General features: G+C 56.4%; 1 long non-coding RNA gene and 4 other non-coding genes across 6 annotated transcripts in view; 4 read left to right on the top strand and 1 right to left on the bottom strand.

Annotated features, from left to right (window-relative positions):
- Window positions 1-26187, bottom strand: part of LOC117976474 (uncharacterized) — a 190879-nt gene that overhangs the window by 78352 nt on the left and 86340 nt on the right. For both annotated transcript variants that reach the window (XR_010110633.1, XR_010110634.1), the window contains one exon: window positions 1-26187. This exon is cut by the window's left edge and continues 78352 nt beyond it; it is cut by the window's right edge and continues 32643 nt beyond it. This is a non-coding gene — a long non-coding RNA (uncharacterized LOC117976474).
- Window positions 2681-2871, top strand: LOC134729551 (U2 spliceosomal RNA). The gene has a single exon (XR_010110761.1). It is a non-coding gene; the product is annotated as a U2 spliceosomal RNA (small nuclear RNA).
- Window positions 8730-8920, top strand: LOC129394550 (U2 spliceosomal RNA). The gene has a single exon (XR_008621836.2). It is a non-coding gene; the product is annotated as a U2 spliceosomal RNA (small nuclear RNA).
- On the top strand, window positions 14782-14972 carry LOC129394540 (U2 spliceosomal RNA). Its single transcript, XR_008621826.1, has one exon. It is a non-coding gene; the product is annotated as a U2 spliceosomal RNA (small nuclear RNA).
- LOC129394539 (U2 spliceosomal RNA) lies at window positions 20829-21019 on the top strand. The gene has a single exon (XR_008621825.1). It is a non-coding gene; the product is annotated as a U2 spliceosomal RNA (small nuclear RNA).

Here is a 26187-nt window from a genome sequence, read left to right as displayed (position 1 = left end):
GGGAAACACTCGGCCGCAGGACAAAACTAAAACAGCAAGGGGGCACCGAAAGACTCAGTAGTCCACATGAATATCTTGATTATGTTGTAGCCGAGATAATGTAGGGTCCACCCCTACCGGGTCTGTGGGTTTTCTCTTCGTGTGTGTGCGCGGAGACGAGAGATCGAAGAGATAAAGACAGAAGACAAAGAGATAGGAAGAAAGACAGCTGGGCCCGGGGGACCACTGCCACCAAAGCGCGGAGACAGACAGGTAGTGGCCCCGAATGCCTGGAGGCGCTGCTATTTATTGTAGTCAAGGCAAGGGGGCAGGGTAAGGAGTGCCAGTCATCTCCAGTGATCGATAGGTCACGCGAGTCACGTGTCCACTGGACAGGGGGCCTTTCCCTTTGTGGTAGCCGAGGTGGAGAGGGAGGACAGCAAACGTCAGCGTTTCTTCTATGCACTTATCAGAAAGATCGAAGACTGTGGTACTCCTACTAATTCTGCTACTGCTGTCTTCTAAGAACTTAAAAGGAGGAGCCAGGTGTACAGGCGGAACATGAAAGTGAAGAAGGAGCGTGCCCACTGAAGCACAGCATCACAGGGAGACGTTGGAGCCTCCGGATGACTGCGGGCCGGCCTGGCTAATGTCAGACCTCCCACAAGAGGTGGTGGAGCGGAGCGTTCTCTGTCTCCCCTGGAGAGAGGGAGATTCCCTTTCCCGGCCTGCTAAGTAACGGGTGCCTTCCCAGGCACTGGGGCCGCCGCTAGACCAAGGCCTGCTAAGTAACCAGGGCCTTCCCAGGCACTGGCATTACCGCTAGGCCAAGGAGCCCTCCAGCGGCCCTTCTCTGGGCGTGAATGAGGGCTCACACTCTTGTCTCCTGGTCACCTCTCACTGTGGCCCTTCAGCTCCTAACTCTGTGTGGCCTGGTTTCCCCCAAGGTAATCATAATGGAACAGAGATCATTATGGTAATAGAACAAAGAGTAATGCTACAAACTAATGATTAATAATAGTCAGATATAATCCTATCCGTTTCCTATCTCTAGTAAAACTTTTCTTATTCTAATAATTTTCTTTACTATACTGGAACAGCTTGTGCCTTCAGGCTCTTGCCTGGGCACCTGGGTGGCTTGCGGCCCACAAGATAAGATATATTGCGTTGAACTATAGTTTATGTTGATTGCTGAATGATTTAGGGCGGGGGGGTGGGCACCCTCTGAAATTCTGCCCTGGAGGAGAGGCCTCACCCTAACCCTGGCCGTGGCTAATAATAAGGCCCACCTCTTAGGGCCGTGGAGTGAAATTAAGTTTTCCAGGTAATGCGCAGTAGAGCCCTCAGCCCTCCGCTGAAGTTGCGTTAGGAAGGAGGAAGGGAGAGGTAAATGCTGAGCCCGCAGGCGGCAGTCTGTGCCTCGGAGAGAAACTTTATCCCAACCTTGCTGGGGGCCTTGACGCCCACCTTGCCCCAAGAGCACCCCGGCAGTCACCCCTGCCCTCTGGGGTCCTGCCACCCCGAGCCCGACCTTCCCCCTTTTCCCCCGCGCCGGGCCAATAGCCTCCTAACTGCGTCGTGCTCATCACGGTCTGCCGTGCTCATCACCTTTGCGTCGTTTCTTCGCTCCACAAACGTTTGCTGAGCGCCTTCCACACGCCAGGCGCCAGACTCGCGCGGGGAAACAGGGATAAGCACTGAGGAGGGGTCCCAGCCCTCAGCGATGGGATTTCAGAGCGGGAGATAGAGGGTTGCCCAGAAGGGTGGTGAGTGGAATAGCTGATATAAACAACGGGGGCGCGATGAAATACACAGGAGGGCTGCTAGTCACATACGGGGCGGGTGCCGAGGGCCCTTGACTAAGGGAGGCTTCCTGGACGGGTGACACCCAAGCGGAGTCCTGACGACCTGCGTCAGAAGTAGCCAGGCGAGGAGGAGGGGAAGGGAATCCACGTCCCGAGCAGGGAGGCAGCTTTCCCTACACAGCACAGGACACGGTCCGCGCACAGAAGCCGCAGGAGACGCAGGCACAGGGGCTGGGGAGAATCCTTGCTGGGCCCTCGCCGCCTCCCTCTGCTGGGTGTCTGGTGCCAGCCTCCTGCCTGGCAGAGGAACTCCAGCCCCTGCTCCCGGAAGCCCCTCCAGGCCTTCGGCTTCCCTGACTGGGCATGGGCCCCTCGTCCCCTCGGGTACGGGGCCGGTCTCCCCGCCCGCGGGCGGCGAAGTAAAGGCCCAGCGCAGCCCGCGCTCCTGCCCTGGGGCCTCGTCTTTCTCCAGGAAAACGTGGACCGCTCTCCGCCGACAGGTCTCTTCCACAGACCCCTGTCGCCTTCGCCCCCAGTCTCTTCCGGTTCTGTCTTTTCGCTGGCTCGATACGAACAAGGAAGTCGCCCCCAGCGGAGCCCCGGCTCCCCCAGGCAGAGGCGGCCCCGGGGGCGGAGTCAACGGCGGAGGCCACGCCCTCCGTGAAAGGGCGGGGCATGCAAATTCGAAATGAAAGCCCGGGAACGCCGGAAGAAGCACGGGTGTAAGATTTCCCTTTTCAAAGGCGGAGAATAAGAAATCAGCCCGAGAGTGTAAGGGCGTCAATAGCGCTGTGGACGAGACAGAGGGAATGGGGCAAGGAGCGAGGCTGGGGCTCTCACCGCGACTTGAATGTGGATGAGAGTGGGACGGTGACGGCGGGCGCGAAGGCGGCAGCATCGCTTCTCGGCCTTTTGGCTAAGATCAAGTGTAGTATCTGTTCTTATCAGTTTAATATCTGATACGTCCTCTATCCGAGGACAATATATTAAATGGATTTTTGGAGCAGGGAGATGGAATAGGAGCTTGCTCCGTCCACTCCACGCATCGACCTGGTATTGCAGTACCTCCAGGAGCGGTGCACCCCCTCCGGGGATACAACGTGTTTCCTAAAAGCAGAGCGAGGTAAGAGACAGTAGCATCTGCGGGGCGGCTTGCACGCCGAGTGCCTGTGACGCGCCGGCTTGACTTAACTGCTTCCCTGAAGTACCGCGAGGGAGGTTCCTGATCTGCGGGCGGTAGGCTTATGCGGCACGCTTCCGTTTCCACCGTGACTACTGCGCTTTGGGAAGGCCACGACCTCCTCCTTTGGGGAGGTCCTTAGGATCTCAGCTTGGCAGTCGAGTGGGTGGCGACCTTTTAAAGGAATGGGATCCACCCGGAATTGAACTTCTTTCTCCTCTCTCTCTCTCTCTCTCTCTCTCTCTCTCTCTCTTCACCCCCCCCCCCGCCTCTCCTCCGTTCTCTCTTTTGGTTTCCCCCACCCCCTCCCAAGTTCTGGGGTACATGTGCAGGACGTGCAGGTTTGGAACATAGATACACGTGTGCCACGGTGCTTTGCTGCACCTATCCACCAGTCGTCTAGGTTTGAAGCCCCGCACGCGTTGGCTATTTGTCCTAATGCTCTCTCTCCCCTTGCCCCCCACGCCCCGTCAGGGCCCGGCGTGTGATGTTCCCCTCCCTGTGTCCCATGTGTTCTCACTGTTCAACTCCCACTTAGGAGCGAGAACATGCGGTGTTTGGTTTTCGCTTCCTGTGTCAGTTTGCTGAGAATGAGGCCTTCCAGCTTCATCCACGTTCCCGCAGAGGACATGAACTCATCCTTTTTTATGGCTGCGTAGTAATTCCATGGTGTATACGTGCCACACTTTCTTTATCCAGCCCATCATTCATGGGCATTCGAGTTGGTTCCAAGTCTTTGCTATTGTAAATAGTGCTGCAGTAAACATACGTGTCCACGTGTCTTCCTAGTAGGAACTTCTTCCTCTTCAGCCCGCTGAGTAGCTGGCACTTTAAGGCAGGTGCCAACGCACCGGCAGCAAGCTTCCTTTTTTGCCCGGGAAAAACTGAGGTGCAGGTAGTATAAGCCATTTATCACGGAACGCACAGGAGCAGAGCTCGAGTCCAAGCATCGTGGCTCCACCCGTCATGCTTGATGCATCTTTAGGCTCCGCTCTAGGTATGCGTATCCTTTACGGGATCAGCCACCGGCAGTTGCCTTGCGACCACGATGACAAACCTCTGCCGGCTCTTTTGGGTCTCATCCCTGTATCTATTATACATTGCATCCCAACATAAAGATCGGAATGTTCCTTTCGCTGACCCAGTCTCTCACCCTTTCCAAACTCCAGAAATCTTGTCTGTCCTCGGAAGAACTCCCCCTGCTTCTTTCTCTAAAGGCTGTCTTCAGGCCGGGCACAGTGGGGGGATCGCTTGAGCCCAGAAGGCCGCAGTGAGGTGAGATCGCGCCATTGCACTGCAGCCCCGGCGGCAGAGCCGGAGCCCCGTCTCGAAAGAAACAAACAAAAACCAACCGACCAACCAACAAACAAACACAGACAAAGAAAGAAAGAGCCCAGGCAACCTAGTGAAAACCTGTTCGGGCTGGGGCGTATCTGTACCCCAGCTGTTCCAGAGGCTGAGGCCAGGAGGATGGGTGGACGCTGGGAGGTGGATGCTGCAGTGAGCAGTGATCGCACCACTGCACTCCAGCCTGGGTGACAGAGCCAGACCCCGTCCCAAATAAATAAACATGAAAATAGAGGAACCAGTTTGTAGAAAGCGGGAGAGGGTCCCATTGAACTTCAAGCCTTCGAGCAACAGCTGTGGCTGGACAGGTTGGACCAGCAGGCTGGAGCAGTCGCCATCTTGGCAGGGATCATTGACCCTGATCTATCGCCGGGAGGAGGAAGAGCTGATCTTACGCAGGGAGGGCAGGTGGACTATGCGTGGACTCTGGTGATCTGTTTGGGTGCCAGGTGTTACTCCCAGGGCCACCCGTAACTGTGAATGTGCAGGAACCCTGACTTGAGAAGGGCCTGGCCACGGGGGGCTTAGGCCCCTGGGGAATGAGAGTTTGGTTCCCGGTACCCAGGGAAACCACCAGCATCGGCAGAGGTGATAGCTGGGGAGGAGCGGGGATTTGGACGAGAGACACAGGATGAGTACCGGGGGCAGCCCCGTGATCAACAACTGCTGCAACAGGGGCCGTTTGTTCGACTCGCTAGTCTTCTGTGGCTCTATGCGGTACTAAAGAGCAGAAGACAGAAGATACAAAAACCACAAAAGGTAGCCGGGCGTGGTGCTGCCCGTCAATAATCCCAGCTACTCGGGAGGCTGAGACAGGAGAATCGCTTGAACCCGGGAGGCGGAAGTTTCAGCGAGCCGAGATCACGCCATTGCAGTCCAACCTGAGCGTCCGAGCGAGACTCTATCTCAGAAAATAAAGACAGAATGAAAGAGCCCGGCGCGGTGGCTTACGCCTGTAATCCCAGCGCTTTGGGAGGCCGAGGCGGGCGGATCGCCTGAGGTCAGGAGCTGGAGACCAGCCTGGCCGACATGGCGAAACCCCCTAAAAATACAAAAATGAGCCGGGCGTGGTGGCCTACGCCTGTAATCCCAGCTACCCAGGAGGCTGAGGCAGGAGAATCGCTGGAACCCGGGAGGTAGAGGCTGCAGTGAGCCGAGATCGCGCCACTGCACTCCAGCCTGGGCGACAGAGCAAGAGTTTGTCTGTCAAAAAAAAAAAAAAAAAAAAAAAAAAAAAAAGCCAGGGTGAGCGGTGGCTCAAGCCTGTAATCGCAAGCAACACTTTGGGAGGCGGCAGCTGGGCGGATCACCGGAGGTCGGGAGTTGGAGACCAGCCTGACCAACATGGAGAAACCCCATGTGTACTAAAAATACAAACTTAGCCGGGCGTGGTGGCACATGCCTGTAGTCCCAGCTGCTCGGGAGGCTGAGGCAGGGGAATCGCTTGAACCCGGGAGGCGGAGGTTGCAGAGAGCCTAGATCGCGCCATTGGACTCCAGGCTGGGTAACAAGAGCGGAACCTCCGTCTGAAAAAAAAAAAAAAATTGGGAGAATTTTGCTCCCACTGCCGTCAAAATCCCATGTGTATTTCACACTTACAGCACAGCTCCGTTAGAACTGACCACATTTCCAGGGCTCCCTAGATACCTGTGGCCAGCGGCTGCCATACTGCACCGTGCTGGGCTGTAGAATGGGGATGACAAGACAGGGCGGCGGAGATTGGGTTGGCGTGAAGCGAGGGAAACACTCGGCCGCAGGACAAAACTAAAACAGCAAGGGGGCACCGAAAGACTCAGTAGTCCACATGAATATCTTGATTATGTTGTAGCCGAGATAATGTAGGGTCCACCCCTACCGGGTCTGTGGGTTTTCTCTTCGTGTGTGTGCGCGGAGACGAGAGATCGAAGAGATAAAGACAGAAGACAAAGAGATAGGAAGAAAGACAGCTGGGCCCGGGGGACCACTGCCACCAAAGCGCGGAGACAGACAGGTAGTGGCCCCGAATGCCTGGAGGCGCTGCTATTTATTGTAGTCAAGGCAAGGGGGCAGGGTAAGGAGTGCCAGTCATCTCCAGTGATCGATAGGTCACGCGAGTCACGTGTCCACTGGACAGGGGGCCTTTCCCTTTGTGGTAGCCGAGGTGGAGAGGGAGGACAGCAAACGTCAGCGTTTCTTCTATGCACTTATCAGAAAGATCGAAGACTGTGGTACTCCTACTAATTCTGCTACTGCTGTCTTCTAAGAACTTAAAAGGAGGAGCCAGGTGTACAGGCGGAACATGAAAGTGAAGAAGGAGCGTGCCCACTGAAGCACAGCATCACAGGGAGACGTTGGAGCCTCCGGATGACTGCGGGCCGGCCTGGCTAATGTCAGACCTCCCACAAGAGGTGGTGGAGCGGAGCGTTCTCTGTCTCCCCTGGAGAGAGGGAGATTCCCTTTCCCGGCCTGCTAAGTAACGGGTGCCTTCCCAGGCACTGGGGCCGCCGCTAGACCAAGGCCTGCTAAGTAACCAGGGCCTTCCCAGGCACTGGCATTACCGCTAGGCCAAGGAGCCCTCCAGCGGCCCTTCTCTGGGCGTGAATGAGGGCTCACACTCTTGTCTCCTGGTCACCTCTCACTGTGGCCCTTCAGCTCCTAACTCTGTGTGGCCTGGTTTCCCCCAAGGTAATCATAATGGAACAGAGATCATTATGGTAATAGAACAAAGAGTAATGCTACAAACTAATGATTAATAATAGTCAGATATAATCCTATCCGTTTCCTATCTCTAGTAAAACTTTTCTTATTCTAATAATTTTCTTTACTATACTGGAACAGCTTGTGCCTTCAGGCTCTTGCCTGGGCACCTGGGTGGCTTGCGGCCCACAAGATAAGATATATTGCGTTGAACTATAGTTTATGTTGATTGCTGAATGATTTAGGGCGGGGGGGTGGGCACCCTCTGAAATTCTGCCCTGGAGGAGAGGCCTCACCCTAACCCTGGCCGTGGCTAATAATAAGGCCCACCTCTTAGGGCCGTGGAGTGAAATTAAGTTTTCCAGGTAATGCGCAGTAGAGCCCTCAGCCCTCCGCTGAAGTTGCGTTAGGAAGGAGGAAGGGAGAGGTAAATGCTGAGCCCGCAGGCGGCAGTCTGTGCCTCGGAGAGAAACTTTATCCCAACCTTGCTGGGGGCCTTGACGCCCACCTTGCCCCAAGAGCACCCCGGCAGTCACCCCTGCCCTCTGGGGTCCTGCCACCCCGAGCCCGACCTTCCCCCTTTTCCCCCGCGCCGGGCCAATAGCCTCCTAACTGCGTCGTGCTCATCACGGTCTGCCGTGCTCATCACCTTTGCGTCGTTTCTTCGCTCCACAAACGTTTGCTGAGCGCCTTCCACACGCCAGGCGCCAGACTCGCGCGGGGAAACAGGGATAAGCACTGAGGAGGGGTCCCAGCCCTCAGCGATGGGATTTCAGAGCGGGAGATAGAGGGTTGCCCAGAAGGGTGGTGAGTGGAATAGCTGATATAAACAACGGGGGCGCGATGAAATACACAGGAGGGCTGCTAGTCACATACGGGGCGGGTGCCGAGGGCCCTTGACTAAGGGAGGCTTCCTGGACGGGTGACACCCAAGCGGAGTCCTGACGACCTGCGTCAGAAGTAGCCAGGCGAGGAGGAGGGGAAGGGAATCCACGTCCCGAGCAGGGAGGCAGCTTTCCCTACACAGCACAGGACACGGTCCGCGCACAGAAGCCGCAGGAGACGCAGGCACAGGGGCTGGGGAGAATCCTTGCTGGGCCCTCGCCGCCTCCCTCTGCTGGGTGTCTGGTGCCAGCCTCCTGCCTGGCAGAGGAACTCCAGCCCCTGCTCCCGGAAGCCCCTCCAGGCCTTCGGCTTCCCTGACTGGGCATGGGCCCCTCGTCCCCTCGGGTACGGGGCCGGTCTCCCCGCCCGCGGGCGGCGAAGTAAAGGCCCAGCGCAGCCCGCGCTCCTGCCCTGGGGCCTCGTCTTTCTCCAGGAAAACGTGGACCGCTCTCCGCCGACAGGTCTCTTCCACAGACCCCTGTCGCCTTCGCCCCCAGTCTCTTCCGGTTCTGTCTTTTCGCTGGCTCGATACGAACAAGGAAGTCGCCCCCAGCGGAGCCCCGGCTCCCCCAGGCAGAGGCGGCCCCGGGGGCGGAGTCAACGGCGGAGGCCACGCCCTCCGTGAAAGGGCGGGGCATGCAAATTCGAAATGAAAGCCCGGGAACGCCGGAAGAAGCACGGGTGTAAGATTTCCCTTTTCAAAGGCGGAGAATAAGAAATCAGCCCGAGAGTGTAAGGGCGTCAATAGCGCTGTGGACGAGACAGAGGGAATGGGGCAAGGAGCGAGGCTGGGGCTCTCACCGCGACTTGAATGTGGATGAGAGTGGGACGGTGACGGCGGGCGCGAAGGCGGCAGCATCGCTTCTCGGCCTTTTGGCTAAGATCAAGTGTAGTATCTGTTCTTATCAGTTTAATATCTGATACGTCCTCTATCCGAGGACAATATATTAAATGGATTTTTGGAGCAGGGAGATGGAATAGGAGCTTGCTCCGTCCACTCCACGCATCGACCTGGTATTGCAGTACCTCCAGGAACGGTGCACCCCCTCCGGGGATACAACGTGTTTCCTAAAAGCAGAGCGAGGTAAGAGACAGTAGCATCTGCGGGGCGGCTTGCACGCCGAGTGCCTGTGACGCGCCGGCTTGACTTAACTGCTTCCCTGAAGTACCGCGAGGGAGGTTCCTGATCTGCGGGCGGTAGGCTTATGCGGCACGCTTCCGTTTCCACCGTGACTACTGCGCTTTGGGAAGGCCACGACCTCCTCCTTTGGGGAGGTCCTTAGGATCTCAGCTTGGCAGTCGAGTGGGTGGCGACCTTTTAAAGGAATGGGATCCACCCGGAATTGAACTTCTTTCTCCTCTCTCTCTCTCTCTCTCTCTCTCTCTCTCTCTCTCTCTTCACCCCCCCCCCGCCTCTCCTCCGTTCTCTCTTTTGGTTTCCCCCACCCCCTCCCAAGTTCTGGGGTACATGTGCAGGACGTGCAGGTTTGGAACATAGATACACGTGTGCCACGGTGCTTTGCTGCACCTATCCACCAGTCGTCTAGGTTTGAAGCCCCGCACGCGTTGGCTATTTGTCCTAATGCTCTCTCTCCCCTTGCCCCCCACGCCCCGTCAGGGCCCGGCGTGTGATGTTCCCCTCCCTGTGTCCCATGTGTTCTCACTGTTCAACTCCCACTTAGGAGCGAGAACATGCGGTGTTTGGTTTTCGCTTCCTGTGTCAGTTTGCTGAGAATGAGGCCTTCCAGCTTCATCCACGTTCCCGCAGAGGACATGAACTCATCCTTTTTTATGGCTGCGTAGTAATTCCATGGTGTATACGTGCCACACTTTCTTTATCCAGCCTATCATTCATGGGCATTCGAGTTGGTTCCAAGTCTTTGCTATTGTAAATAGTGCTGCAGTAAACATACGTGTCCACGTGTCTTCCTAGTAGGAACTTCTTCCTCTTCAGCCCGCTGAGTAGCTGGCACTTTAAGGCAGGTGCCAACGCACCGGCAGCAAGCTTCCTTTTTTGCCCGGGAAAAACTGAGGTGCAGGTAGTATAAGCCATTTATCACGGAACGCACAGGAGCAGAGCTCGAGTCCAAGCATCGTGGCTCCACCCGTCATGCTTGATGCATCTTTAGGCTCCGCTCTAGGTATGCGTATCCTTTACGGGATCAGCCACCGGCAGTTGCCTTGCGACCACGATGACAAACCTCTGCCGGCTCTTTTGGGTCTCATCCCTGTATCTATTAAACGTTGCATCCCAACATAAAGATCGGAATGTTCCTTTCGCTGACCCAGTCTCTCACCCTTTCCAAACTCCAGAAATCTTGTCTGTCCTCGGAAGAACTCCCCCTGCTTCTTTCTCTAAAGGCTGTCTTCAGGCCGGGCACAGTGGGGGGATCGCTTGAGCCCAGAAGGCCGCAGTGAGGTGAGATCGCGCCATTGCACTGCAGCCCCGGCGGCAGAGCCGGAGCCCCGTCTCGAAAGAAACAAACAAAAACCAACCGACCAACCAACAAACAAACACAGACAAAGAAAGAAAGAGCCCAGGCAACCTAGTGAAAACCTGTTCGGGCTGGGGCGTATCTGTACCCCAGCTGTTCCAGAGGCTGAGGCCAGGAGGATGGGTGGACGCTGGGAGGTGGATGCTGCAGTGAGCAGTGATCGCACCACTGCACTCCAGCCTGGGTGACAGAGCCAGACCCCGTCCCAAATAAATAAACATGAAAATAGAGGAACCAGTTTGTAGAAAGCGGGAGAGGGTCCCATTGAACTTCAAGCCTTCGAGCAACAGCTGTGGCTGGACAGGTTGGACCAGCAGGCTGGAGCAGTCGCCATCTTGGCAGGGATCATTGACCCTGATCTATCGCCGGGAGGAGGAAGAGCTGATCTTACGCAGGGAGGGCAGGTGGACTATGCGTGGACTCTGGTGATCTGTTTGGGTGCCAGGTGTTACTCCCAGGGCCACCCGTAACTGTGAATGTGCAGGAACCCTGACTTGAGAAGGGCCTGGCCACGGGGGGCTTAGGCCCCTGGGGAATGAGAGTTTGGTTCCCGGTACCCAGGGAAACCACCAGCATCGGCAGAGGTGATAGCTGGGGAGGAGCGGGGATTTGGACGAGAGACACAGGATGAGTACCGGGGGCAGCCCCGTGATCAACAACTGCTGCAACAGGGGCCGTTTGTTCGACTCGCTAGTCTTCTGTGGCTCTATGCGGTACTAAAGAGCAGAAGACAGAAGATACAAAAACCACAAAAGGTAGCCGGGCGTGGTGCTGCCCGTCAATAATCCCAGCTACTCGGGAGGCTGAGACAGGAGAATCGCTTGAACCCGGGAGGCGGAAGTTTCAGCGAGCCGAGATCACGCCATTGCAGTCCAACCTGAGCGTCCGAGCGAGACTCTATCTCAGAAAATAAAGACAGAATGAAAGAGCCCGGCGCGGTGGCTTACGCCTGTAATCCCAGCGCTTTGGGAGGCCGAGGCGGGCGGATCGCCTGAGGTCAGGAGCTGGAGACCAGCCTGGCCGACATGGCGAAACCCCCTAAAAATACAAAAATGAGCCGGGCGTGGTGGCCTACGCCTGTAATCCCAGCTACCCAGGAGGCTGAGGCAGGAGAATCGCTGGAACCCGGGAGGTAGAGGCTGCAGTGAGCCGAGATCGCGCCACTGCACTCCAGCCTGGGCGACAGAGCAAGAGTTTGTCTGTCAAAAAAAAAAAAAAAAAAAAAAAAAAAAAAAGCCAGGGTGAGCGGTGGCTCAAGCCTGTAATCGCAAGCAACACTTTGGGAGGCGGCAGCTGGGCGGATCACCGGAGGTCGGGAGTTGGAGACCAGCCTGACCAACATGGAGAAACCCCATGTGTACTAAAAATACAAACTTAGCCGGGCGTGGTGGCACATGCCTGTAGTCCCAGCTGCTCGGGAGGCTGAGGCAGGGGAATCGCTTGAACCCGGGAGGCGGAGGTTGCAGAGAGCCTAGATCGCGCCATTGGACTCCAGGCTGGGTAACAAGAGCGGAACCTCCGTCTGAAAAAAAAAAAAAAATTGGGAGAATTTTGCTCCCACTGCCGTCAAAATCCCATGTGTATTTCACACTTACAGCACAGCTCCGTTAGAACTGACCACATTTCCAGGGCTCCCTAGATACCTGTGGCCAGCGGCTGCCATACTGCACCGTGCTGGGCTGTAGAATGGGGATGACAAGACAGGGCGGCGGAGATTGGGTTGGCGTGAAGCGAGGGAAACACTCGGCCGCAGGACAAAACTAAAACAGCAAGGGGGCACCGAAAGACTCAGTAGTCCACATGAATATCTTGATTATGTTGTAGCCGAGATAATGTAGGGTCCACCCCTACCGGGTCTGTGGGTTTTCTCTTCGTGTGTGTGCGCGGAGACGAGAGATCGAAGAGATAAAGACAGAAGACAAAGAGATAGGAAGAAAGACAGCTGGGCCCGGGGGACCACTGCCACCAAAGCGCGGAGACAGACAGGTAGTGGCCCCGAATGCCTGGAGGCGCTGCTATTTATTGTAGTCAAGGCAAGGGGGCAGGGTAAGGAGTGCCAGTCATCTCCAGTGATCGATAGGTCACGCGAGTCACGTGTCCACTGGACAGGGGGCCTTTCCCTTTGTGGTAGCCGAGGTGGAGAGGGAGGACAGCAAACGTCAGCGTTTCTTCTATGCACTTATCAGAAAGATCGAAGACTGTGGTACTCCTACTAATTCTGCTACTGCTGTCTTCTAAGAACTTAAAAGGAGGAGCCAGGTGTACAGGCGGAACATGAAAGTGAAGAAGGAGCGTGCCCACTGAAGCACAGCATCACAGGGAGACGTTGGAGCCTCCGGATGACTGCGGGCCGGCCTGGCTAATGTCAGACCTCCCACAAGAGGTGGTGGAGCGGAGCGTTCTCTGTCTCCCCTGGAGAGAGGGAGATTCCCTTTCCCGGCCTGCTAAGTAACGGGTGCCTTCCCAGGCACTGGGGCCGCCGCTAGACCAAGGCCTGCTAAGTAACCAGGGCCTTCCCAGGCACTGGCATTACCGCTAGGCCAAGGAGCCCTCCAGCGGCCCTTCTCTGGGCGTGAATGAGGGCTCACACTCTTGTCTCCTGGTCACCTCTCACTGTGGCCCTTCAGCTCCTAACTCTGTGTGGCCTGGTTTCCCCCAAGGTAATCATAATGGAACAGAGATCATTATGGTAATAGAACAAAGAGTAATGCTACAAACTAATGATTAATAATAGTCAGATATAATCCTATCCGTTTCCTATCTCTAGTAAAACTTTTCTTATTCTAATAATTTTCTTTACTATACTGGAACAGCTTGTGCCTTCAGGCTCTTGCCTGGGCACCTGGGTGGCTTGCGGCCCACAAGATAAGATATATTGCGTTGAACTATAGTTTATGTTGATTGCTGAATGATTTAGGGCGGGGGGGTGGGCACCCTCTGAAATTCTGCCCTGGAGGAGAGGCCTCACCCTAACCCTGGCCGTGGCTAATAATAAGGCCCACCTCTTAGGGCCGTGGAGTGAAATTAAGTTTTCCAGGTAATGCGCAGTAGAGCCCTCAGCCCTCCGCTGAAGTTGCGTTAGGAAGGAGGAAGGGAGAGGTAAATGCTGAGCCCGCAGGCGGCAGTCTGTGCCTCGGAGAGAAACTTTATCCCAACCTTGCTGGGGGCCTTGACGCCCACCTTGCCCCAAGAGCACCCCGGCAGTCACCCCTGCCCTCTGGGGTCCTGCCACCCCGAGCCCGACCTTCCCCCTTTTCCCCCGCGCCGGGCCAATAGCCTCCTAACTGCGTCGTGCTCATCACGGTCTGCCGTGCTCATCACCTTTGCGTCGTTTCTTCGCTCCACAAACGTTTGCTGAGCGCCTTCCACACGCCAGGCGCCAGACTCGCGCGGGGAAACAGGGATAAGCACTGAGGAGGGGTCCCAGCCCTCAGCGATGGGATTTCAGAGCGGGAGATAGAGGGTTGCCCAGAAGGGTGGTGAGTGGAATAGCTGATATAAACAACGGGGGCGCGATGAAATACACAGGAGGGCTGCTAGTCACATACGGGGCGGGTGCCGAGGGCCCTTGACTAAGGGAGGCTTCCTGGACGGGTGACACCCAAGCGGAGTCCTGACGACCTGCGTCAGAAGTAGCCAGGCGAGGAGGAGGGGAAGGGAATCCACGTCCCGAGCAGGGAGGCAGCTTTCCCTACACAGCACAGGACACGGTCCGCGCACAGAAGCCGCAGGAGACGCAGGCACAGGGGCTGGGGAGAATCCTTGCTGGGCCCTCGCCGCCTCCCTCTGCTGGGTGTCTGGTGCCAGCCTCCTGCCTGGCAGAGGAACTCCAGCCCCTGCTCCCGGAAGCCCCTCCAGGCCTTCGGCTTCCCTGACTGGGCATGGGCCCCTCGTCCCCTCGGGTACGGGGCCGGTCTCCCCGCCCGCGGGCGGCGAAGTAAAGGCCCAGCGCAGCCCGCGCTCCTGCCCTGGGGCCTCGTCTTTCTCCAGGAAAACGTGGACCGCTCTCCGCCGACAGGTCTCTTCCACAGACCCCTGTCGCCTTCGCCCCCAGTCTCTTCCGGTTCTGTCTTTTCGCTGGCTCGATACGAACAAGGAAGTCGCCCCCAGCGGAGCCCCGGCTCCCCCAGGCAGAGGCGGCCCCGGGGGCGGAGTCAACGGCGGAGGCCACGCCCTCCGTGAAAGGGCGGGGCATGCAAATTCGAAATGAAAGCCCGGGAACGCCGGAAGAAGCACGGGTGTAAGATTTCCCTTTTCAAAGGCGGAGAATAAGAAATCAGCCCGAGAGTGTAAGGGCGTCAATAGCGCTGTGGACGAGACAGAGGGAATGGGGCAAGGAGCGAGGCTGGGGCTCTCACCGCGACTTGAATGTGGATGAGAGTGGGACGGTGACGGCGGGCGCGAAGGCGGCAGCATCGCTTCTCGGCCTTTTGGCTAAGATCAAGTGTAGTATCTGTTCTTATCAGTTTAATATCTGATACGTCCTCTATCCGAGGACAATATATTAAATGGATTTTTGGAGCAGGGAGATGGAATAGGAGCTTGCTCCGTCCACTCCACGCATCGACCTGGTATTGCAGTACCTCCAGGAACGGTGCACCCCCTCCGGGGATACAACGTGTTTCCTAAAAGCAGAGCGAGGTAAGAGACAGTAGCATCTGCGGGGCGGCTTGCACGCCGAGTGCCTGTGACGCGCCGGCTTGACTTAACTGCTTCCCTGAAGTACCGCGAGGGAGGTTCCTGATCTGCGGGCGGTAGGCTTATGCGGCACGCTTCCGTTTCCACCGTGACTACTGCGCTTTGGGAAGGCCACGACCTCCTCCTTTGGGGAGGTCCTTAGGATCTCAGCTTGGCAGTCGAGTGGGTGGCGACCTTTTAAAGGAATGGGATCCACCCGGAATTGAACTTCTTTCTCCTCTCTCTCTCTCTCTCTCTCTCTCTCTCTCTCTCTTCACCCCCCCCCCCGCCTCTCCTCCGTTCTCTCTTTTGGTTTCCCCCACCCCCTCCCAAGTTCTGGGGTACATGTGCAGGACGTGCAGGTTTGGAACATAGATACACGTGTGCCACGGTGCTTTGCTGCACCTATCCACCAGTCGTCTAGGTTTGAAGCCCCGCACGCGTTGGCTATTTGTCCTAATGCTCTCTCTCCCCTTGCCCCCCACGCCCCGTCAGGGCCCGGCGTGTGATGTTCCCCTCCCTGTGTCCCATGTGTTCTCACTGTTCAACTCCCACTTAGGAGCGAGAACATGCGGTGTTTGGTTTTCGCTTCCTGTGTCAGTTTGCTGAGAATGAGGCCTTCCAGCTTCATCCACGTTCCCGCAGAGGACATGAACTCATCCTTTTTTATGGCTGCGTAGTAATTCCATGGTGTATACGTGCCACACTTTCTTTATCCAGCCTATCATTCATGGGCATTCGAGTTGGTTCCAAGTCTTTGCTATTGTAAATAGTGCTGCAGTAAACATACGTGTCCACGTGTCTTCCTAGTAGGAACTTCTTCCTCTTCAGCCCGCTGAGTAGCTGGCACTTTAAGGCAGGTGCCAACGCACCAGCAGCAAGCTTCCTTTTTTGCCCGGGAAAAACTGAGGTGCAGGTAGTATAAGCCATTTATCACGGAACGCACAGGAGCAGAGCTCGAGTCCAAGCATCGTGGCTCCACCCGTCATGCTTGATGCATCTTTAGGCTCCGCTCTAGGTATGCGTATCCTTTACGGGATCAGCCACCGGCAGTTGCCTTGCGACCACGATGACAAACCTCTGCCGGCTCTTTTGGGTCTCATCCCTGTATCTATTAAACGTTGCATCCCAACATAAAGATCGGAATGTTCCTTTCGCTGACCCAGTCTCTCACCCTTTCCAAACTCCAGAAATCTTGTCTGTCCTCGGAAGAACTCCCCCTGCTTCTTTCTCTAAAGGCTGTCTTCAGGCCGGGCACAGTGGGGGGATCGCTTGAGCCCAGAAGGCCGCAGTGAGGTGAGATCGCGCCATTGCACTGCAGCCCCGGCGGCAGAGCCGGAGCCCCGTCTCGAAAGAAACAAACAAAAACCAACCGACCAACCAACAAACAAACACAGACAAAGAAAGAAAGAGCCCAGGCAACCTAGTGAAAACCTGTTCGGGCTGGGGCGTATCTGTACCCCAGCTGTTCCAGAGGCTGAGGCCAGGAGGATGGGTGGACGCTGGGAGGTGGATGCTGCAGTGAGCAGTGATCGCACCACTGCACTCCAGCCTGGGTGACAGAGCCAGACCCCGTCCCAAATAAATAAACATGAAAATAGAGGAACCAGTTTGTAGAAAGCGGGAGAGGGTCCCATTGAACTTCAAGCCTTCGAGCAACAGCTGTGGCTGGACAGGTTGGACCAGCAGGCTGGAGCAGTCGCCATCTTGGCAGGGATCATTGACCCTGATCTATCGCCGGGAGGAGGAAGAGCTGATCTTACGCAGGGAGGGCAGGTGGACTATGCGTGGACTCTGGTGATCTGTTTGGGTGCCAGGTGTTACTCCCAGGGCCACCCGTAACTGTGAATGTGCAGGAACCCTGACTTGAGAAGGGCCTGGCCACGGGGGGCTTAGGCCCCTGGGGAATGAGAGTTTGGTTCCCGGTACCCAGGGAAACCACCAGCATCGGCAGAGGTGATAGCTGGGGAGGAGCGGGGATTTGGACGAGAGACACAGGATGAGTACCGGGGGCAGCCCCGTGATCAACAACTGCTGCAACAGGGGCCGTTTGTTCGACTCGCTAGTCTTCTGTGGCTCTATGCGGTACTAAAGAGCAGAAGACAGAAGATACAAAAACCACAAAAGGTAGCCGGGCGTGGTGCTGCCCGTCAATAATCCCAGCTACTCGGGAGGCTGAGACAGGAGAATCGCTTGAACCCGGGAGGCGGAAGTTTCAGCGAGCCGAGATCACGCCATTGCAGTCCAACCTGAGCGTCCGAGCGAGACTCTATCTCAGAAAATAAAGACAGAATGAAAGAGCCCGGCGCGGTGGCTTACGCCTGTAATCCCAGCGCTTTGGGAGGCCGAGGCGGGCGGATCGCCTGAGGTCAGGAGCTGGAGACCAGCCTGGCCGACATGGCGAAACCCCCTAAAAATACAAAAATGAGCCGGGCGTGGTGGCCTACGCCTGTAATCCCAGCTACCCAGGAGGCTGAGGCAGGAGAATCGCTGGAACCCGGGAGGTAGAGGCTGCAGTGAGCCGAGATCGCGCCACTGCACTCCAGCCTGGGCGACAGAGCAAGAGTTTGTCTGTCAAAAAAAAAAAAAAAAAAAAAAAAAAAAAGCCAGGGTGAGCGGTGGCTCAAGCCTGTAATCGCAAGCAACACTTTGGGAGGCGGCAGCTGGGCGGATCACCGGAGGTCGGGAGTTGGAGACCAGCCTGACCAACATGGAGAAACCCCATGTGTACTAAAAATACAAACTTAGCCGGGCGTGGTGGCACATGCCTGTAGTCCCAGCTGCTCGGGAGGCTGAGGCAGGGGAATCGCTTGAACCCGGGAGGCGGAGGTTGCAGAGAGCCTAGATCGCGCCATTGGACTCCAGGCTGGGTAACAAGAGCGGAACCTCCGTCTGAAAAAAAAAAAAAAATTGGGAGAATTTTGCTCCCACTGCCGTCAAAATCCCATGTGTATTTCACACTTACAGCACAGCTCCGTTAGAACTGACCACATTTCCAGGGCTCCCTAGATACCTGTGGCCAGCGGCTGCCATACTGCACCGTGCTGGGCTGTAGAATGGGGATGACAAGACAGGGCGGCGGAGATTGGGTTGGCGTGAAGCGAGGGAAACACTCGGCCGCAGGACAAAACTAAAACAGCAAGGGGGCACCGAAAGACTCAGTAGTCCACATGAATATCTTGATTATGTTGTAGCCGAGATAATGTAGGGTCCACCCCTACCGGGTCTGTGGGTTTTCTCTTCGTGTGTGTGCGCGGAGACGAGAGATCGAAGAGATAAAGACAGAAGACAAAGAGATAGGAAGAAAGACAGCTGGGCCCGGGGGACCACTGCCACCAAAGCGCGGAGACAGACAGGTAGTGGCCCCGAATGCCTGGAGGCGCTGCTATTTATTGTAGTCAAGGCAAGGGGGCAGGGTAAGGAGTGCCAGTCATCTCCAGTGATCGATAGGTCACGCGAGTCACGTGTCCACTGGACAGGGGGCCTTTCCCTTTGTGGTAGCCGAGGTGGAGAGGGAGGACAGCAAACGTCAGCGTTTCTTCTATGCACTTATCAGAAAGATCGAAGACTGTGGTACTCCTACTAATTCTGCTACTGCTGTCTTCTAAGAACTTAAAAGGAGGAGCCAGGTGTACAGGCGGAACATGAAAGTGAAGAAGGAGCGTGCCCACTGAAGCACAGCATCACAGGGAGACGTTGGAGCCTCCGGATGACTGCGGGCCGGCCTGGCTAATGTCAGACCTCCCACAAGAGGTGGTGGAGCGGAGCGTTCTCTGTCTCCCCTGGAGAGAGGGAGATTCCCTTTCCCGGCCTGCTAAGTAACGGGTGCCTTCCCAGGCACTGGGGCCGCCGCTAGACCAAGGCCTGCTAAGTAACCAGGGCCTTCCCAGGCACTGGCATTACCGCTAGGCCAAGGAGCCCTCCAGCGGCCCTTCTCTGGGCGTGAATGAGGGCTCACACTCTTGTCTCCTGGTCACCTCTCACTGTGGCCCTTCAGCTCCTAACTCTGTGTGGCCTGGTTTCCCCCAAGGTAATCATAATGGAACAGAGATCATTATGGTAATAGAACAAAGAGTAATGCTACAAACTAATGATTAATAATAGTCAGATATAATCCTATCCGTTTCCTATCTCTAGTAAAACTTTTCTTATTCTAATAATTTTCTTTACTATACTGGAACAGCTTGTGCCTTCAGGCTCTTGCCTGGGCACCTGGGTGGCTTGCGGCCCACAAGATAAGATATATTGCGTTGAACTATAGTTTATGTTGATTGCTGAATGATTTAGGGCGGGGGGGTGGGCACCCTCTGAAATTCTGCCCTGGAGGAGAGGCCTCACCCTAACCCTGGCCGTGGCTAATAATAAGGCCCACCTCTTAGGGCCGTGGAGTGAAATTAAGTTTTCCAGGTAATGCGCAGTAGAGCCCTCAGCCCTCCGCTGAAGTTGCGTTAGGAAGGAGGAAGGGAGAGGTAAATGCTGAGCCCGCAGGCGGCAGTCTGTGCCTCGGAGAGAAACTTTATCCCAACCTTGCTGGGGGCCTTGACGCCCACCTTGCCCCAAGAGCACCCCGGCAGTCACCCCTGCCCTCTGGGGTCCTGCCACCCCGAGCCCGACCTTCCCCCTTTTCCCCCGCGCCGGGCCAATAGCCTCCTAACTGCGTCGTGCTCATCACGGTCTGCCGTGCTCATCACCTTTGCGTCGTTTCTTCGCTCCACAAACGTTTGCTGAGCGCCTTCCACACGCCAGGCGCCAGACTCGCGCGGGGAAACAGGGATAAGCACTGAGGAGGGGTCCCAGCCCTCAGCGATGGGATTTCAGAGCGGGAGATAGAGGGTTGCCCAGAAGGGTGGTGAGTGGAATAGCTGATATAAACAACGGGGGCGCGATGAAATACACAGGAGGGCTGCTAGTCACATACGGGGCGGGTGCCGAGGGCCCTTGACTAAGGGAGGCTTCCTGGACGGGTGACACCCAAGCGGAGTCCTGACGACCTGCGTCAGAAGTAGCCAGGCGAGGAGGAGGGGAAGGGAATCCACGTCCCGAGCAGGGAGGCAGCTTTCCCTACACAGCACAGGACACGGTCCGCGCACAGAAGCCGCAGGAGACGCAGGCACAGGGGCTGGGGAGAATCCTTGCTGGGCCCTCGCCGCCTCCCTCTGCTGGGTGTCTGGTGCCAGCCTCCTGCCTGGCAGAGGAACTCCAGCCCCTGCTCCCGGAAGCCCCTCCAGGCCTTCGGCTTCCCTGACTGGGCATGGGCCCCTCGTCCCCTCGGGTACGGGGCCGGTCTCCCCGCCCGCGGGCGGCGAAGTAAAGGCCCAGCGCAGCCCGCGCTCCTGCCCTGGGGCCTCGTCTTTCTCCAGGAAAACGTGGACCGCTCTCCGCCGACAGGTCTCTTCCACAGACCCCTGTCGCCTTCGCCCCCAGTCTCTTCCGGTTCTGTCTTTTCGCTGGCTCGATACGAACAAGGAAGTCGCCCCCAGCGGAGCCCCGGCTCCCCCAGGCAGAGGCGGCCCCGGGGGCGGAGTCAACGGCGGAGGCCACGCCCTCCGTGAAAGGGCGGGGCATGCAAATTCGAAATGAAAGCCCGGGAACGCCGGAAGAAGCACGGGTGTAAGATTTCCCTTTTCAAAGGCGGAGAATAAGAAATCAGCCCGAGAGTGTAAGGGCGTCAATAGCGCTGTGGACGAGACAGAGGGAATGGGGCAAGGAGCGAGGCTGGGGCTCTCACCGCGACTTGAATGTGGATGAGAGTGGGACGGTGACGGCGGGCGCGAAGGCGGCAGCATCGCTTCTCGGCCTTTTGGCTAAGATCAAGTGTAGTATCTGTTCTTATCAGTTTAATATCTGATACGTCCTCTATCCGAGGACAATATATTAAATGGATTTTTGGAGCAGGGAGATGGAATAGGAGCTTGCTCCGTCCACTCCACGCATCGACCTGGTATTGCAGTACCTCCAGGAACGGTGCACCCCCTCCGGGGATACAACGTGTTTCCTAAAAGCAGAGCGAGGTAAGAGACAGTAGCATCTGCGGGGCGGCTTGCACGCCGAGTGCCTGTGACGCGCCGGCTTGACTTAACTGCTTCCCTGAAGTACCGCGAGGGAGGTTCCTGATCTGCGGGCGGTAGGCTTATGCGGCACGCTTCCGTTTCCACCGTGACTACTGCGCTTTGGGAAGGCCACGACCTCCTCCTTTGGGGAGGTCCTTAGGATCTCAGCTTGGCAGTCGAGTGGGTGGCGACCTTTTAAAGGAATGGGATCCACCCGGAATTGAACTTCTTTCTCCTCTCTCTCTCTCTCTCTCTCTCTCTCTCTCTCTCTCTCTTCACCCCCCCCCGCCTCTCCTCCGTTCTCTCTTTTGGTTTCCCCCACCCCCTCCCAAGTTCTGGGGTACATGTGCAGGACGTGCAGGTTTGGAACATAGATACACGTGTGCCACGGTGCTTTGCTGCACCTATCCACCAGTCGTCTAGGTTTGAAGCCCCGCACGCGTTGGCTATTTGTCCTAATGCTCTCTCTCCCCTTGCCCCCCACGCCCCGTCAGGGCCCGGCGTGTGATGTTCCCCTCCCTGTGTCCCATGTGTTCTCACTGTTCAACTCCCACTTAGGAGCGAGAACATGCGGTGTTTGGTTTTCGCTTCCTGTGTCAGTTTGCTGAGAATGAGGCCTTCCAGCTTCATCCACGTTCCCGCAGAGGACATGAACTCATCCTTTTTTATGGCTGCGTAGTAATTCCATGGTGTATACGTGCCACACTTTCTTTATCCAGCCTATCATTCATGGGCATTCGAGTTGGTTCCAAGTCTTTGCTATTGTAAATAGTGCTGCAGTAAACATACGTGTCCACGTGTCTTCCTAGTAGGAACTTCTTCCTCTTCAGCCCGCTGAGTAGCTGGCACTTTAAGGCAGGTGCCAACGCACCGGCAGCAAGCTTCCTTTTTTGCCCGGGAAAAACTGAGGTGCAGGTAGTATAAGCCATTTATCACGGAACGCACAGGAGCAGAGCTCGAGTCCAAGCATCGTGGCTCCACCCGTCATGCTTGATGCATCTTTAGGCTCCGCTCTAGGTATGCGTATCCTTTACGGGATCAGCCACCGGCAGTTGCCTTGCGACCACGATGACAAACCTCTGCCGGCTCTTTTGGGTCTCATCCCTGTATCTATTAAACGTTGCATCCCAACATAAAGATCGGAATGTTCCTTTCGCTGACCCAGTCTCTCACCCTTTCCAAACTCCAGAAATCTTGTCTGTCCTCGGAAGAACTCCCCCTGCTTCTTTCTCTAAAGGCTGTCTTCAGGCCGGGCACAGTGGGGGGATCGCTTGAGCCCAGAAGGCCGCAGTGAGGTGAGATCGCGCCATTGCACTGCAGCCCCGGCGGCAGAGCCGGAGCCCCGTCTCGAAAGAAACAAACAAAAACCAACCGACCAACCAACAAACAAACACAGACAAAGAAAGAAAGAGCCCAGGCAACCTAGTGAAAACCTGTTCGGGCTGGGGCGTATCTGTACCCCAGCTGTTCCAGAGGCTGAGGCCAGGAGGATGGGTGGACGCTGGGAGGTGGATGCTGCAGTGAGCAGTGATCGCACCACTGCACTCCAGCCTGGGTGACAGAGCCAGACCCCGTCCCAAATAAATAAACATGAAAATAGAGGAACCAGTTTGTAGAAAGCGGGAGAGGGTCCCATTGAACTTCAAGCCTTCGAGCAACAGCTGTGGCTGGACAGGTTGGACCAGCAGGCTGGAGCAGTCGCCATCTTGGCAGGGATCATTGACCCTGATCTATCGCCGGGAGGAGGAAGAGCTGATCTTACGCAGGGAGGGCAGGTGGACTATGCGTGGACTCTGGTGATCTGTTTGGGTGCCAGGTGTTACTCCCAGGGCCACCCGTAACTGTGAATGTGCAGGAACCCTGACTTGAGAAGGGCCTGGCCACGGGGGGCTTAGGCCCCTGGGGAATGAGAGTTTGGTTCCCGGTACCCAGGGAAACCACCAGCATCGGCAGAGGTGATAGCTGGGGAGGAGCGGGGATTTGGACGAGAGACACAGGATGAGTACCGGGGGCAGCCCCGTGATCAACAACTGCTGCAACAGGGGCCGTTTGTTCGACTCGCTAGTCTTCTGTGGCTCTATGCGGTACTAAAGAGCAGAAGACAGAAGATACAAAAACCACAAAAGGTAGCCGGGCGTGGTGCTGCCCGTCAATAATCCCAGCTACTCGGGAGGCTGAGACAGGAGAATCGCTTGAACCCGGGAGGCGGAAGTTTCAGCGAGCCGAGATCACGCCATTGCAGTCCAACCTGAGCGTCCGAGCGAGACTCTATCTCAGAAAATAAAGACAGAATGAAAGAGCCCGGCGCGGTGGCTTACGCCTGTAATCCCAGCGCTTTGGGAGGCCGAGGCGGGCGGATCGCCTGAGGTCAGGAGCTGGAGACCAGCCTGGCCGACATGGCGAAACCCCCTAAAAATACAAAAATGAGCCGGGCGTGGTGGCCTATGCCTGTAATCCCAGCTACCCAGGAGGCTGAGGCAGGAGAATCGCTGGAACCCGGGAGGTAGAGGCTGCAGTGAGCCGAGATCGCGCCACTGCACTCCAGCCTGGGCGACAGAGCAAGAGTTTGTCTGTCAAAAAAAAAAAAAAAAAAAAAAAAAAAAAAAGCCAGGGTGAGCGGTGGCTCAAGCCTGTAATCGCAAGCAACACTTTGGGAGGCGGCAGCTGGGCGGATCACCGGAGGTCGGGAGTTGGAGACCAGCCTGACCAACATGGAGAAACCCCATGTGTACTAAAAATACAAACTTAGCCGGGCGTGGTGGCACATGCCTGTAGTCCCAGCTGCTCGGGAGGCTGAGGCAGGGGAATCGCTTGAACCCGGGAGGCGGAGGTTGCAGAGAGCCTAGATCGCGCCATTGGACTCCAGGCTGGGTAACAAGAGCGGAACCTCCGTCTGAAAAAAAAAAAAAAATTGGGAGAATTTTGCTCCCACTGCCGTCAAAATCCCATGTGTATTTCACACTTACAGCACAGCTCCGTTAGAACTGACCACATTTCCAGGGCTCCCTAGATACCTGTGGCCAGCGGCTGCCATACTGCACCGTGCTGGGCTGTAGAATGGGGATGACAAGACAGGGCGGCGGAGATTGGGTTGGCGTGAAGCGAGGGAAACACTCGGCCGCAGGACAAAACTAAAACAGCAAGGGGGCACCGAAAGACTCAGTAGTCCACATGAATATCTTGATTATGTTGTAGCCGAGATAATGTAGGGTCCACCCCTACCGGGTCTGTGGGTTTTCTCTTCGTGTGTGTGCGCGGAGACGAGAGATCGAAGAGATAAAGACAGAAGACAAAGAGATAGGAAGAAAGACAGCTGGGCCCGGGGGACCACTGCCACCAAAGCGCGGAGACAGACAGGTAGTGGCCCCGAATGCCTGGAGGCGCTGCTATTTATTGTAGTCAAGGCAAGGGGGCAGGGTAAGGAGTGCCAGTCATCTCCAGTGATCGATAGGTCACGCGAGTCACGTGTCCACTGGACAGGGGGCCTTTCCCTTTGTGGTAGCCGAGGTGGAGAGGGAGGACAGCAAACGTCAGCGTTTCTTCTATGCACTTATCAGAAAGATCGAAGACTGTGGTACTCCTACTAATTCTGCTACTGCTGTCTTCTAAGAACTTAAAAGGAGGAGCCAGGTGTACAGGCGGAACATGAAAGTGAAGAAGGAGCGTGCCCACTGAAGCACAGCATCACAGGGAGACGTTGGAGCCTCCGGATGACTGCGGGCCGGCCTGGCTAATGTCAGACCTCCCACAAGAGGTGGTGGAGCGGAGCGTTCTCTGTCTCCCCTGGAGAGAGGGAGATTCCCTTTCCCGGCCTGCTAAGTAACGGGTGCCTTCCCAGGCACTGGGGCCGCCGCTAGACCAAGGCCTGCTAAGTAACCAGGGCCTTCCCAGGCACTGGCATTACCGCTAGGCCAAGGAGCCCTCCAGCGGCCCTTCTCTGGGCGTGAATGAGGGCTCACACTCTTGTCTCCTGGTCACCTCTCACTGTGGCCCTTCAGCTCCTAACTCTGTGTGGCCTGGTTTCCCCCAAGGTAATCATAATGGAACAGAGATCATTATGGTAATAGAACAAAGAGTAATGCTACAAACTAATGATTAATAATAGTCAGATATAATCCTATCCGTTTCCTATCTCTAGTAAAACTTTTCTTATTCTAATAATTTTCTTTACTATACTGGAACAGCTTGTGCCTTCAGGCTCTTGCCTGGGCACCTGGGTGGCTTGCGGCCCACAAGATAAGATATATTGCGTTGAACTATAGTTTATGTTGATTGCTGAATGATTTAGGGCGGGGGGGTGGGCACCCTCTGAAATTCTGCCCTGGAGGAGAGGCCTCACCCTAACCCTGGCCGTGGCTAATAATAAGGCCCACCTCTTAGGGCCGTGGAGTGAAATTAAGTTTTCCAGGTAATGCGCAGTAGAGCCCTCAGCCCTCCGCTGAAGTTGCGTTAGGAAGGAGGAAGGGAGAGGTAAATGCTGAGCCCGCAGGCGGCAGTCTGTGCCTCGGAGAGAAACTTTATCCCAACCTTGCTGGGGGCCTTGACGCCCACCTTGCCCCAAGAGCACCCCGGCAGTCACCCCTGCCCTCTGGGGTCCTGCCACCCCGAGCCCGACCTTCCCCCTTTTCCCCCGCGCCGGGCCAATAGCCTCCTAACTGCGTCGTGCTCATCACGGTCTGCCGTGCTCATCACCTTTGCGTCGTTTCTTCGCTCCACAAACGTTTGCTGAGCGCCTTCCACACGCCAGGCGCCAGACTCGCGCGGGGAAACAGGGATAAGCACTGAGGAGGGGTCCCAGCCCTCAGCGATGGGATTTCAGAGCGGGAGATAAAGGGTTGCCCAGAAGGGTGGTGAGTGGAATAGCTGATATAAACAACGGGGGCGCGATGAAATACACAGGAGGGCTGCTAGTCACATACGGGGCGGGTGCCGAGGGCCCTTGACTAAGGGAGGCTTCCTGGACGGGTGACACCCAAGCGGAGTCCTGACGACCTGCGTCAGAAGTAGCCAGGCGAGGAGGAGGGGAAGGGAATCCACGTCCCGAGCAGGGAGGCAGCTTTCCCTACACAGCACAGGACACGGTCCGCGCACAG

Source organism: Pan paniscus, chromosome 19, assembly GCF_029289425.2.
Source record: "Pan paniscus chromosome 19, NHGRI_mPanPan1-v2.0_pri, whole genome shotgun sequence".
NCBI lineage: Eukaryota > Metazoa > Chordata > Mammalia > Primates > Hominidae > Pan > Pan paniscus.
This window is presented reverse-complemented; position numbering and strand designations above follow the sequence as displayed.